The sequence below is a fragment of the Schistocerca americana genome, chromosome 1, assembly GCF_021461395.2.
Source record: "Schistocerca americana isolate TAMUIC-IGC-003095 chromosome 1, iqSchAmer2.1, whole genome shotgun sequence".
NCBI lineage: Eukaryota > Metazoa > Arthropoda > Insecta > Orthoptera > Acrididae > Schistocerca > Schistocerca americana.
Window position 1 is genome coordinate 1,011,054,173 of NC_060119.1, and position 14,291 is coordinate 1,011,068,463.

Consider the following 14,291-nt stretch of genomic DNA (forward strand, 5'->3'; position numbering starts at 1 on the left):
ATTCAACGTCAAGCGTGGACATTGTCTGTAAAATGCGTTGCAAACAGGGTTAGTTGAAAAGAAGTAATAAATTTAAACGTCATGAGCAATACGGCAGTTTTTCATGCACTCAGTGTCTATGAAGTCATATCTCCTGACTACGTGTGGTAACAAGATATACTTTTCTAGGTGCATTTAGCGGCATATATGGACATGGACACTGCATGCGAAATTTATTGCGAATACAATTAGTGTCACAGATGTAACGCATTTAAACTTCATGCATAATGAGGCAGTTTTTCACGCATCTCGTTTTTTATGACGTCATATCTCCTCAACTGTGTAAGGTAGTTGGTGGTTCTTATTCACACAGCGATTTTTGCCTGACAGCAAAGGATACGTGTACCAAGTTTGATTGAAATGGCTCCAGTGGTTTAGGAGGAGATGTGGAACGAACACACACTCACATTTTTATAATCTATATGGATATAGTACAGCTACAACAATAATAATAACACCGACAGTATGTGTAGTAATAAATATAGGAAATTTAAGAAATTTCAGTTTTGATAACATTGTATGAAGCAGTTTCCTCATATTACTCTTCTAAGTACAACACGTGAAAAACCTACTGTTTATGCCTCCTTGTATTTCGTAATCCGTTTATTGTACGGATATTAACTATAGAATCGAGAAAAATAATACATTACCGTCCCTTACTTTCTTCTCTAACCAGGAACTGATCCTCAGGTTTTATCTGTGGATGCATCTCCATGGGTCACATTGCTGGCTGGAAGTGTATGGGTGTCAACGTCTATGTTGTGTTCCTAGTTTGGCAGGACATTATATGAATCTCTTTCACTGAGTAGTGACAAAAATACTACGCATGCTGTCTCTGCCATTGTTGTAGATTACTAGCATGTCCTGTACATTTTATCGATGAGATATCATTAAGTAATCCGAATATTTAGAGGAAAAACATTTTCATTCTCCATCTTACTGTTCCTACTATTAACAGAAAAAAAAGCCGTATGACGTAACCACGAAGAAAGTATTATTGTGTTTAGGAATTAAGATAGACAGCATTAATTATAGCCATGTTACTCCAGCCTAGTTATAAAAGGATTACAAATCATGCAAAACATGTCTGGTTTAACAAATGGTTCAAATGGCTCTGAGCACTATGGGACTTAACATCTGAGGTCATCATTCCCCTAGAACTTAGAACTACTTAAACCTAACTAACCTAAGGACATCACACACACCCATGCCCGAGGTAGGATTCGAACCTGCGGCCCTAGTGGTCACGCGGTCTGGCTTAACACGCTGCGTACACTTTCAGGGTTCGTGATCTGTGAGGTCCGATTCTGATGAATTTGCGGGATTAACGGTAAGACAGTTTGTGTTAAACTTGGTACGTAAGAGGTCGCACGACGAAGCAGATGAAAGTCTCCAGCGCTGTTACTAGCAAGTAAATTGAACTCCATAAAAGAAGATCAAAAGTACATTAACTTACTAAAAATTTTTCATAGCTAAAATACATTTATTGAGGTGTGGCATGGATGTTGACAAACTCAAAGTGTTTCACCTCATGCGTGCCCCAAGAATACAATCTAAGTTCTAAAAACTGTTGAAGTCCTCTGAAAGATAATATTAGGTAGCATCGCGAGTATTGGAATGTGAACAACAGAGGGTGTGTGTGAAGGGCTGCTCTATGTATGCATGTTTCTGGTGCTGATACCATGTTGAGATGCTCAGCCATGTAATAACTGACAAGTTTTTTTTTCTGCATTAGCTATAAGGATACAAAAGTGGTCTAACTTTAACAAATAGGATAAAGAATGGGCAGATCAGATTATGAGATAAATTTTATAATGATTACTATATATTAGGTATGACATACTGTTAGGAAATGTAGTATCGGAATGCACCTGACTGAATTGGAGCAGTTTCTGCTCTAGAAGTAAGTATCTCAGTACATGGATACTAAGACACCAAGACCTATTAGAGATAATACATGTGATAACTAATTACAAACCAGATGTAATTTCATTTCATTTATAATTCTGGGAGGCGAAGTAACCGTGCGAAAAGTCTGAATATCCAACAAAAGGGTAACATTCTATGAAGCGGAGCTTGGAATATCAGAAGTTTGAACGTGGTCCCAAAGCTAGAAAATATGAAAAGGGAAATGAAAAGACTGAATCTAGGTATAATGGGAGAAAGTGTCATGAAATGGTCGGTAGAAAAGAATTTCTGGTAAGAGGAATATGGGATAAAATATGAAAGGTTGCAGAAAACAGTATAATGGGAGTGGGGTTCGCAATGAATACGAAGACAGAGCAGAGAATTAGTTATTGTAAACAGTTCAGTAACAGAGTTAGTCTCATCAGAATCTATAGCAAGCCAACGCTAACAATTTCAGAGGCACATGCTGATATCACAAGCAGAAAATGAAGAAGTGGATAACCACCCTACGAGAACACTGTTTGGGTAATTCAGTATGCAAAGACAAATGGCAATCTAATAATCAACATACAGCTCCCTCTAGTACCATGGAAGTCATTCCCTCATGTCTTAGCAGATGTCCTATCATCCTGTCCCTTCTCCTTATCAGTGTTTTCCACATATTCCTTTCCTCTCCGATTCTGCATAGAACCTCCTCATTCCTTACCTTATCAGTCCACCTAATTTTCAACATTCGTCTATAGCACCACATCTCAAATGCTTCGATTCTCTTCTGTTCCGGTTTTCCCACAGTCCATGTTTCACTACCATACAATTCTGTACTCCAGACGTACATCCTCAGAAATTTCTTCCTCAAATTAAGGCCGGTATTTGATATTAGTAGACATATCTTGGCCAGAAATGCCCTTTTTGCCATAGCGAGTCTGCTTTTGATGTCCTCCTTGCTCCGTCCGTCATTGGTTATTTTACTGCCTAGGTAGCAGAATTCCTTAACTTCATTGACTTCGTGACCATCAATCCTGATGTTAAGTTTCTCGCTGTTCTCATTTCTACTACTTCTCATTACCTTCGTCTCTCTCCGATTTACTCTCAAACCATACTGTTTACTCATTAGACTGTTCATTCCGTTCAGCAGATCATTTAATTCTTCTTCACTTTCACTCAGGATAGCAATGTCATCAGCGAATCGTATCATTGATATCCTTTCACCTTGTATTTTAATTCCACTCCTGAACCATTCTTTTATTTCCACCATTGCTTCCTCGATGTACAGATTGAAGAGTAGGGGATAAAGGCTACAGCCATGTCTCACACCCTTCTTAATACGAGCACTTCGTTCTTGATCGTCCACTCTTATTATTCCCTCTTGGTTGTTGTACATATTGTATATGACCCGTCTCTCCCTATACCTTATCCCTACTTTTTTCAGAATCTCGAACAGCTTGCACCATTTTATATTGTCGAATGCTTTTTCCAGGCCGACAAATCCTATGAAAGTGTCTTGATTTTTCTTTAGCCGTGCTTCCATTACTAGCCGTAACGTCAGAATTGCCTCTCTCGTCCCTTTACTTTTCGTAAAGCCAAACTGATCGTCACCTAGCGCATTCTCAATTTTCTTTTCCATTCTTCTGTATATTATTCTTGCAAGTAGCTTCGATGCATGAGCTGTTAAGCTGATTGTGCGATAATTCTCGCACTTGTCAGCTCTTGCCGTCTTCGGAATTGTGTGGATGATGCTTTTCCGAAAGTCAGATGGTATGTCGCCAGACTCATATATTCTACACACCAACGTGAATAGTCGTTTTGTTGCCACTTCCCCCAATGATTTTAGAAATTCTGCTGGAATGTTATCTATCCCTTCTGCCTTATTTGACCGTAAGTCCTCCAAAGCTCTTTTAAATTCCGATTCTAATACTAGATCCCCTATCTCTTCTAAATCGACTCTTGTTTCTTCTTCTATCGCATCAGACAAATCTTCACCCTCATAGAGGCTTTCAATGCATTCTTTCCACCTATCTGCTCTTTCCTCTGCATTTAACAGTGGAATTCCCGTTGCACTCTTAATGTTACCACCGTTGCTTTTAATGTCACCAAAGGTTGTTTTGACTTTCCTGTATGCTAAGTCTGTCCTTCCGACAATCATATCTTTTTCGATGTCTTTACATTTTTCCTTCAGCCATTTCGTCTTAGCTTCCCTGCACTTCCTATTTATTTCATTCCTCAGCGACTTGTATTTCTGTATTCCTGATTTTCCCGGAACATGTTTGTACTTCCTCTTTTCATCAATCAGCTGAAGTATTTCTTCTGTTACCCATGGTTTCTTCGCAGCTACCTTCTTTGTACCTATGTTTTCCTTCCCAACTTCTGTGATGGCCCTTTTTAGAGATGTCCATTCCTCTTCAACTGTACTGCCTACTGCGCTATTCCTTACTGCTGTATCTATAGCGTTAGAGAACTTCAAACGTATCTCGTCATTCCTTAGTACTTCCTTATCCCACTTCTTTGCGTATTGATTCTTCCTGACTAATGTCTTGAACTTCAGCCTACTCTTCATCACTACAATATTGTGATCTGAGTCTGTATCTGCTCCTGGGTACGCCTTACAATCCAGTATCTGATTTCGGAATCTCTGTCTGACCATGATGTAATCTAATTGAAATCTTCCCGTATCTCCCGGCCTTTTCCAAGTATACCTCCTCCTCTTGTGATTTTTGAACAGGGTATTCGCTATTACTAGCTGAAACTTGTTACAGAACTCAATTAGTCTTTCTCCTCTTTCATTTCTTGTCCCAAGCCCATATTCTCCTGTAACCTTTTCTTCTACTCCTTCCCCTACAACTGCATTCCAGTCGCCCATGACTATTAGATTTTCGTCCCCCTTTACATACTGCATTACCCTTTCAATATCCTCATACACTTTCTCCATCTGTTCGTCTTCAGCTTGCGACGTCGGCATGTATACCTGAACTATCGTTGTCGGTGTTGGTCTGCTATCGATTCTGATTGGAACAACCCGGTCACTGAACTGTTCACAGTAACACACCCTCTGCCCTACCTTCCTATTCATAACGAATCCTACACCTGTTATACCATTTTTTGCTGCTGTTGATATTACACGATACTCATCTGACCAGAAATCCTTGTCTTCCTTCCACTTCACTTCACTGACCCCTACTATATCTAGATTGAGCCTTTGCATTTCCCTTTTCAGATTTTCTGGTTTCCCTACCACGTTCAAGCTTCTGACATTCCACGCCCCGACTCGTAGAACGTTATCCTTTCGTTCATTATTCAATCTTTTTCTCATGGTAACCTCCCCCTTGGCAGTCCCCTCCCGGAGATCCGAATGGGGGACTATTACGGAATCTTTTGCCAATGGAGAGATCATCATGGCACTTCTTCAATTACAGGCCACATGTCCTGTGGATACACGTTACGTGTCTTTAATGCAGTGGTTTCCATTGCCTTCTGCGTCCTCAAGTCGTTGATCGTTGCTGATTCTTCCGCCTTTAGGGGCAATTTCCCACCCCTAGGACAACAGAGTGCCCTTAACCTCTATCCGCTCCTCCGCCCTCTTTGACAAGGCCATTGGCAGAATGAGGCTGACTTCTTATGCCGGAAGTCTTCGTCCGCCAATGCTGATTATTTATCAAAATTTAGGCAGTGGCGGGGATCGAACCCAGGACCGAAGACGTTTTAATTATGAATCAAAGACGCTACCCCTAGACGATAACATAACATAAAGGATAACATAAACGATAGATACTGTTATTCTGAAGAAGGTTGGGTTATCCCGACTGAAACCTAGATAAATTCTAGGTATTAAAACTAAAATTAAAATTAGTACAGAAAAATCAAAACGATAGTAGTTCTGGTGCACATCTGATATCATATTAATTACGCAAATTAACTAATTGATCAATTAATTACCCCCACCCCCTGATCGCATCATAGGTTTTCCCCATCTGACATGTGGGTCCCTTCCCCCATCCGTTCCCCCTCCCGCCTTCCCCCTGGCAATTGCAGGAAACTGAAATTTTTGCCAGAAATTCAAAAAAATTGAGGAATATTCAAATTTATTGGAGCGAATATCAAGTGTGTTTACCTTGAGATTCTGAGACCAAACGACCTAGTTCACCACACCACCACCAGAGGGCGCTATTCGCCCTCCCCACTCTCCTCCCCCCACGAGCCCTCCACTTGTGACAGAGCTTCAATCTGTGCCGAGTTGCTGGACAGTATGGACGTAAGTCTTTATTTTTTTATGCGGTGGTGAGTACTGATTATTTAAACAATTTGAGTTGGGCAGGGGTAGTTGCTATTGACTGAGCACTAGGCAGTAGCTCTCTCCACTTTCGTCAATAACTCTTGGATGTGGAGAGGATATTTTCGCTATTAGTCCAGCTCTGGAAAGTTGCTCCTGCCAGTCTATCCAATAGCTCTATATGGAAAGGATGGATAATATTAACAACACAGAAAACTATCACTGAAGTAAAGGCGAGTAGCCACCTGCCAATCTACAAGTAAATAGCTGCTGGGAGAAGCATAAGGACGGGTAGTTCCAGTACACCTCGGACACCCTGCTCCCACATACAGGACTCATGTAGCAACATCATTTGGGAATGAAACACACTTATACCTATTTGCAAGTCGCACCATAACCACCAGAAGCTTGGGAAATACATCATGTGATATTTTTTATGAACGTAGCGCTCATTATATTACTTAAACATGGCATCCCGAAAAAGAAAACTGACCAGTAACCTCGAGTCTAGTCCAGCGCCATCTACCGAGTGTATTGCGTACCTGAGGAGCCGGCCACACAGGCCGCCCCATATCCTCGTGACCATTCTTGTCGCTGGTCGTGACAAAATGCGGCACGATTTGGACTAACTGCAGCTTCACCCCTGATATAGACTCCTCAGCTTAAAAAATCCGAAAAGGTGCATTTGTTTTGGCCATACAACTCGAATTTCTCTTGCGAAATGTAGATTCCTCCGATTTATACGAGTTATTTTCGAAGACAGAAGGAATCGGACCATACACGCATTTTCACATCGCTAAAGTAACATTACTTGTTGTGAAAATACTGTACAACACGATGGTATAGGTTATTTTCCTCTAAGTACTTCCTCATCAGGTAAAAAACATCTTTTCTTATCTGCCACGTCCTCCATCAAAGGACCAGAATATTAATCTCATTTTTGGCTCATGGCGGAGGGCTAAGACTCTGCTGTACGTCTGTCACAGGATGGTCACAGGATGGCTCCTCACTTTTGAACCCCGTTAAAGTAAACAAATGCCTCGTCACATATCAAGTCTCTCAAGGTAAAAGCACAGAGCAGCTCTAAATATCAGAGCTATACTACTTATCACTTTATAAATCCACTAATATAGCTGATTTTATTACGATGGTCATCTCTTCCTTTCTGGGTAGGAGGCTGAAATTCCGTTAAAATATCTCGCTGCAACGAAAAAGCGCCTGGTTACCTCTCCAACTCTAGAACTACAAACGAGGTACTCCCTTCCTCGCTTCCACACACCTGGCGGCACATCACTGATATGAAATTGATAGGCTATTTAATCATGAAAGTCATTTGGCATAGTGAGTATTTTTTCCCGGCAGTCTGATTACACTCGCCATGTAACCGTTACAGATGCTTCTCTGACATCTCTGGAGACTTCCACTTATGTCAAAATGGATGTTAATCGTCGTCAAATAGCTTAAGACATCCAACGCTAACTGTATTCTGTCTCTCGGTTGCCTTGTCATGGTGGTTGAAGAAAGCCACTTAGAACTGTGGTATACCGCTTCCAAACCAGTCCTGCTGAGGCCTGTTGCTCTGTGGAGCCAGTAGGAAGTTTCATTCTCTGCCCCACCCCCGCGCGCCGGCCGCGGTGGTCTCGCGGTTCTAGGCGCGCATTCCGGAACCGTGCGACTGCTACGGTCGCAGGTTCGAATCCTGCCTCGGGCATGGATGTGTGTGATGTCCTTAGGTTCGTTAGGTTTAAGTAGTTCTAAGTTCTAGGGGACTGATGACCTCAGATGTTAAGTCCCATAGTGCTCAGAGCCATTTGAACCATTTGAACCCACACCCGCGACGCCTCCGCCACCGGATCGCATGTGAATAGCTGCCACCGCCCATGCGTCAGGGCTATACTGATCCCAGTCAACAACCCACCATTTGCCGTGCCAGACAGCTGTTAATACTTCCAGGCTCGCAAAAGTTGTCCTATCCTTCTCAGCAGGAATTTGTTCAAATGGCTCTGATCACTAGGGGACTTAACATCTGAGGTCATCAGTCCCCTAGAACTTAGAACTACTTAAACGTAACTAACCTAAGGACATCACACACAACCATGCCCGAGGCAGGATTCGAACCTGCCACCGTAGCGGTCGCGCGGTTCCAGCCTGTAGCGCCTAGAACCGCTCGGCCACCCCGGCCGGCTCAGAAGGAGTGGGCGCTTAAATTTCGTTGGGCTAAACACCAGGATGTTCAACAATAAGGTTCCCCTCATCCCTCCTTCAAACCAAAATGCTCTGAGATGTGTTTTCGAAATATCCCGGAAAGGCTGGCACAGTGAGCAACAACAAAGTACCTGTGTACTGACCACCACATCCCAAACCTGTACGAGTCTGTAGACCTAGGTTTCCCCAGAATACAGCCCTATAGAAGCGTTCCTATTTTCCCCCGCTAAATTAGTTCAAATGGTTCAAATGTCTCTGAGCACTATGGGACTTAACTTCTGAGGTCATCAGCCCCCTAGAACTAGGAACTACTTACACCTAACTAACCTAAGGATATCACACATAACCATTCCCGAGGCAGGATTCGAACCTGCGACCGTAGCAGTCGCGCGGCTTCAGACTGTAGCTCCTAGAACCGCTCGGCCAATCCGTCCGGCGCTAAATTAGTGGGCGGACGTTTTGAGAACTCAAATAAGACTCCCTGGAGGGAAGAGGACGTTCTTTTCGAGGAACACTATTGAGAACCGGCATTTGAAGCTAACTGCAGAAGAATTCTACTGCTACCAACATACATTTTGCATAGGGATCATGAAGATAAGAAATGAGGAATCAGCGCTCTTAGCTAGGCACACAGATAGTCTTTTTCCTCGCACTACAGGGTGTATCATAATTAATGGCGTAAACACTTACAATTGAAAGTACGCGACACTAGAAGCAAAAAAGTCTCAGTAAACATAGGGTCGAAAACGCATACCTTAACAGCTACGAGTAATTTTTCATCTTCGACACTGTGAAACAAATCTCTTCTACTGCAAGCTCTTTGCTTTCCATATTTTTGGAAGTGGCAGTATGGACCAAAACAAGAAAAAAATGTCTAATAGGCATGTGCTCTAAATGCATACCTTAAAAGTTATCAGCATTTGTTCATTAGAAGAGTTATGTTTCAAAGTAGCCAAGATGAAATAGTGCTCATAGCTCTTAACGTATACATTTTAGAGCACAGGTTTACTAGACATTTTTTATTGTTTTGGTCCATACTGCCACTTCCCAAAATATGGAAAGCAAAGAGCTTGCAGTAGAATAGATTTGTTTCACAGTATCGAAGATGAAAAACTGCTCATAGCTGTTAAGGTATACATTTTCAACCCTATGTTTACTGAGACTTTTTTGCTTCTAGTATCGTGTACTTTCAACTGTATGCGTTTACGCCATCAATTATGATTACCCTGTAAATACGAGTGGAACAGGAAAGGGAATTACTAGTAGTGGGACAGGGCACCATCCGCCACACATTTGATGGCTTGCGAATGACGCTTATAGATGTAAATATAAATTTAGTCTGCCTATTAAGATGTCAGTCCATTCATTTTTGACACACAAAACTCAAGGAAGAAAACAAAAATGGAACTCTGGCGCTGATTGATTCTGTGTAGAAAACCTTTCTTATTATCCCATAATTTGCTCATTGCAATCACCTCGCGAGAAGTATGTGAAAGACTGTAATATGTTTGATCACAATACTAACAAGAAACGATATAGAGCTCACCTTTCCTCGTCGTTAGAGTTATCACTTAACTACCGCATTCTCATGAATCTTCCAGTCTTCTGTATATAGAATTTGAATCCGCCTGATTGCGAGGAGTAAGAGATGTACCCCGCCAAGTTGCAGACCCCTGTTAATTCCCTCCAAATCTCAATACGTTCCGACAGCACTGTTCCGTTAGTTCGAAGGCTGATATGTGGAGAGCTATCACAACGAGAAAAATAGCACACTAACGTGCAGGAGGAAAGTCACAACTCTTCATGCTACACGCGGAGTGCATGGTTGTGAATTTCCTCCTATACGTTAGTGTACTATTTTTCTCGTAGTAATAGCTCTCAACGTGCCAGCCTTCTAACTAATAGAGCAATGCTAACGGAACGCGATGGGATTTAGAGAGAATTAGCAGGGGTCTGTATCTTGGTGGGGGATATCTACTCGTTGAAATCAGGTGGATTCAGACGTTATACAGGTAAACGGCATGTAAGCGATGCTCTGACGAAAGTGGAGTTGAGAGGTGAGCTCTATACCGTTTCTTCTAAGTGATGTGGGCAAACATATTAGAACCTCTCAAATTCGTCTCGCGAAGTGATTGCAATGAGAAAATTAGGGACAAATACGAAGATTTTTAGCGAGAGACAGTCATCAGTAGAAGTTCCGTCTTTTGTTTTCCCGATAAATAAGAGACAATATTCTTCCGTGATTTTTGTGTGCCTATAAATGGCTGAACTGACATATTAATAGGCAGACTAAATCTACATTTACATCTATATGCGTATTTCGTAAGCCGACGTATGATGTGTAGCGGATGGTACCCTATACCAATATTAGTCATTCCCTTTCCCATTCCAGACTAACTACCTGTCTCCCCACGAGCGCTAATTTCTCGTATCGTATATTCATGGGCCCTATGCGAAATGTACGTTGGCGGCAGTAGAATCCTTCTGCGGTCAGCTTAAAACGTCGGTTCTCAATAGTGTTCCTCGAAAAGAACAACCTCTTCGCTCCAGCGATTCACATTTGAGTTCTCGAAGCATCCACCCATTAATTTGGCGGAAACCAATAGAAACGTTTCTATAGGGCTGTATTCTGAGGGAAACCTAGGTCTGAAAATTCGTACACGTTTGGGATGTGGCGATCAGTAGACATGTAATTTGCTATCGAAACTTCCTGCCAGATTAAAACTGTGTGCCAGACCGCGACTCGAACACGGGACCTTTGCCTTTCGCGGGCACGTGCTCGACCAATGAGCTACCCAGGCACGCCTCACTACCCGTCCTCACAGCTTCAATTCTGCCAGTACCTCGTCTCCTACCTTCCCAAACTCGAAGCCGTGAGGACGGGTAGTGAGGCGTGCCTGGGTAGCTCAGTTGGTAGAGCACGTGCCCGCGAAAGGCAAAGGTCCCGAGTTCGAGTCTCGGTGCGGTACACAGTTGTAATCTGCCAGGGAGTTTCATATCATCGCACACTCCACCGCACAGGGAAAATCTCATTCTGGAAATATTTTGTTATTGCTCATTGCGTCAGCCTTTCCTTGATATTTCGAAAACACATCTCAGAACGTTTAGGTTTGCAGGAGGGAATAGGGGAAGCATATTGTTCAACAATCTGGTGGAGGGGGATGAGGAAGAGGAGGGGGAGGGACCCACGTGCCTGCTGGTGATATCCCAAGACATCATGAGGGGTTGTGCGTAATTAGTTAATTAATTAATTTCATATCATTAATTTGATATCAGTTTGAGTTCAACACAGCCTTAGAACACTTGCTATCAAATAGAATGGCTAGATAACAAGCAATCCGAATTTCTAATTTCACTGGTGGGAGTGGTAATCAACCGATTATTCGAGCGGATCTATAGAATTTCGAGATTGGAGACATGCCGGTACCATCAGAATGCCTGAAAATATCTTCCATATATTGGCGAAGATTGCAGGAGCAGGTAAGTGCGAGAACAATCGGACAATCAGCTTAACGTCTCATGCATCCAAGTGGTTAACAAGATTAAAATACTGAAGCATGGAACAGGAAACTGAGGACCTTTTAGATGATAATAGGTTTGGCTTTAGGAAAGGTAAAAGTATCAGAGAGACAGTTCTCACGATGTACCTGTTAACGGAAACAAGGGAAAAAACCTCAAGATACTTTCATATGATTTGTCGACCTAGAAAATGCGTTCGATAATGTAAGATTTGCAAGATTATTCAACTTCTGAGAAAACTAGGAGTAAACTATAGGGGAAGATGTTTAACAAACAGTATGTACAAGAACCAAGAGGGAAAAATAGCAGTCGAAGACCAAACACGAAGTGAAAAAGGTGTAAGACAGGGTTGCAGTCTTTCACCTCTACTGTCCGATCTGTAAATCGAAGGAGCAATGATGGGAATAAAAGAAAGATTCAACTGTGGAATTAAACTACAGGATGAAAGGATATGAAAGATAAGATTCTCCGTTGACGTAGCTATCCCCAGTGAAAGTGAATAAGAATTACAGAATTTGTCGAATGGAATAGACAGCCTAAAGAGAACAAACACAATATGGACTGTGAATTGACAGAGGAGGGATGAAAACGACGAAGAGTAGCAGAAACGAGATTAGCCACAACCTTAACATCGAAAATGGTGGCCACGTAGTAGACGAAATTAACGAGCAGGAGGAGATTAGTGTTTAACGTCCCGTCGACAACGAGGTCATTAGAGACGGAGCACAAGCTCGGATTAGGGAAGGATTGGGAAGGAAATCGGTCGTGCCCGTTCAAAGGAACCATCCCGGCATTTGCCTGAAACGATTTAGGGAAATCACGGAAGACCTAAATCAGGATAGCCGGAGACAGGTTTGAACCATCGTCCTCCCGAATGCGAGTCCAGTGTGCTAAACACTGCGCCACCCCACTCGGTACGAAATTAAGGGCTCCAACTACTTTGGAAGCAAAACGATGAACAAAGCAAAGAGGATATAAAAAATAGACTAGCACAATCAAATGGGGAATTTCTGGCCAAAAGAAGACTGTTAATATCAAACATAGGCCTTAACATGAGGCAGAATTTTCTGAGAATGGACGTTTAAAGCACACCATTGCATGATAGTTAATCGTGGACTACGCGAAAACTAAAAATTTTCGGACATAGCGCTATAGATGGATCTTGAAACTTAGGAATTAGGAATGAAGCAGTTCTCCATGGAATCTGCGAAGAAAAGAACATATTGAAAATAAGTAAAGTAAGTAAACACCACTGACAGACTAGGCCTCGGATCTGTCGACTGGCTGACAGCAAGCTACAGGGCAGTAAGAGGAGAGATCTAAGATTGTGGGACATCTGATAAGTAGGTCGTCGATCACTCCACCCGTTACTGCCAGCAGATGAATCCTGACGTCACCATCCCTTTCTTACTCAAGCTGCTCCTCATCTGGCTTCACAAGGACTGAGTGGACTCGGTACTACATCTCCCTACCTCAGAAAAAATCTGGAAAGGTACCGGGAATCTAACCACGGTCCTTTTGGACCGACGCCAGAGACGCTACCATGCGGCTACGAAGGCGGTCCAGATGAAAAACACTGACAATAATAATGGACAGAGTGATAAAACATGTGTCAAGACACCAGGGAACAAATTTCATAGTACGTTGAGGGACCCGTTGTGGCCGGCCGGGGTGGCCGAGCGGTGCTATGCGCTTTAGTATGGAACTGTGCGACCGCTACGGTCGCAGGTTCGAATCCTGCCTCGGGCATGGATGTATGTGATGTCCTTAGGTTAGTTAGGTTTAAGTAGTTCTAAGTTCTAGGGTACTGATGACCTTAGAAGTTAAATCCCATAGTGCTCAGAGCCATTTGAACCATTTTTGAGCCGTAGTGAGTAAAATTGCCGGGGAAAACAGAGACTGGAATACACTCAACAAATAATTGAGAACACAGGGTGCAAGTGCTACTCTAAATGAAGCGATTGAAACAACAGAGTAATTCGTGGTGGACTGCATCAAACCAATCTAAAGACTGATAAACCAAAAATAATTCTTGTCTTCAAGTAGATCAGCACTATATCATGCTGGACTTTATGTAAAAACTGGGAGTGTGTTATTAAATTATAGTATGCGTGTATTTGTTCTGTTGTATATAGCATCTTTGGTCGTAGCCATTATAGGAAAAACTTTAAATGTTATGACAAGTAACTAAATAAATAAATATTAGTGTTGCAAACGACAGTAGCTCTGGTCCGTTCCACACACATAAGCAAATGGCCTCATGATCGCATGAAAAATTGGGCGTTCTCGTGATTTTTTCAAGTAATAAAAAATTAATACTTAATCTGATGATACAGTTTTATTCCTTACACATTTG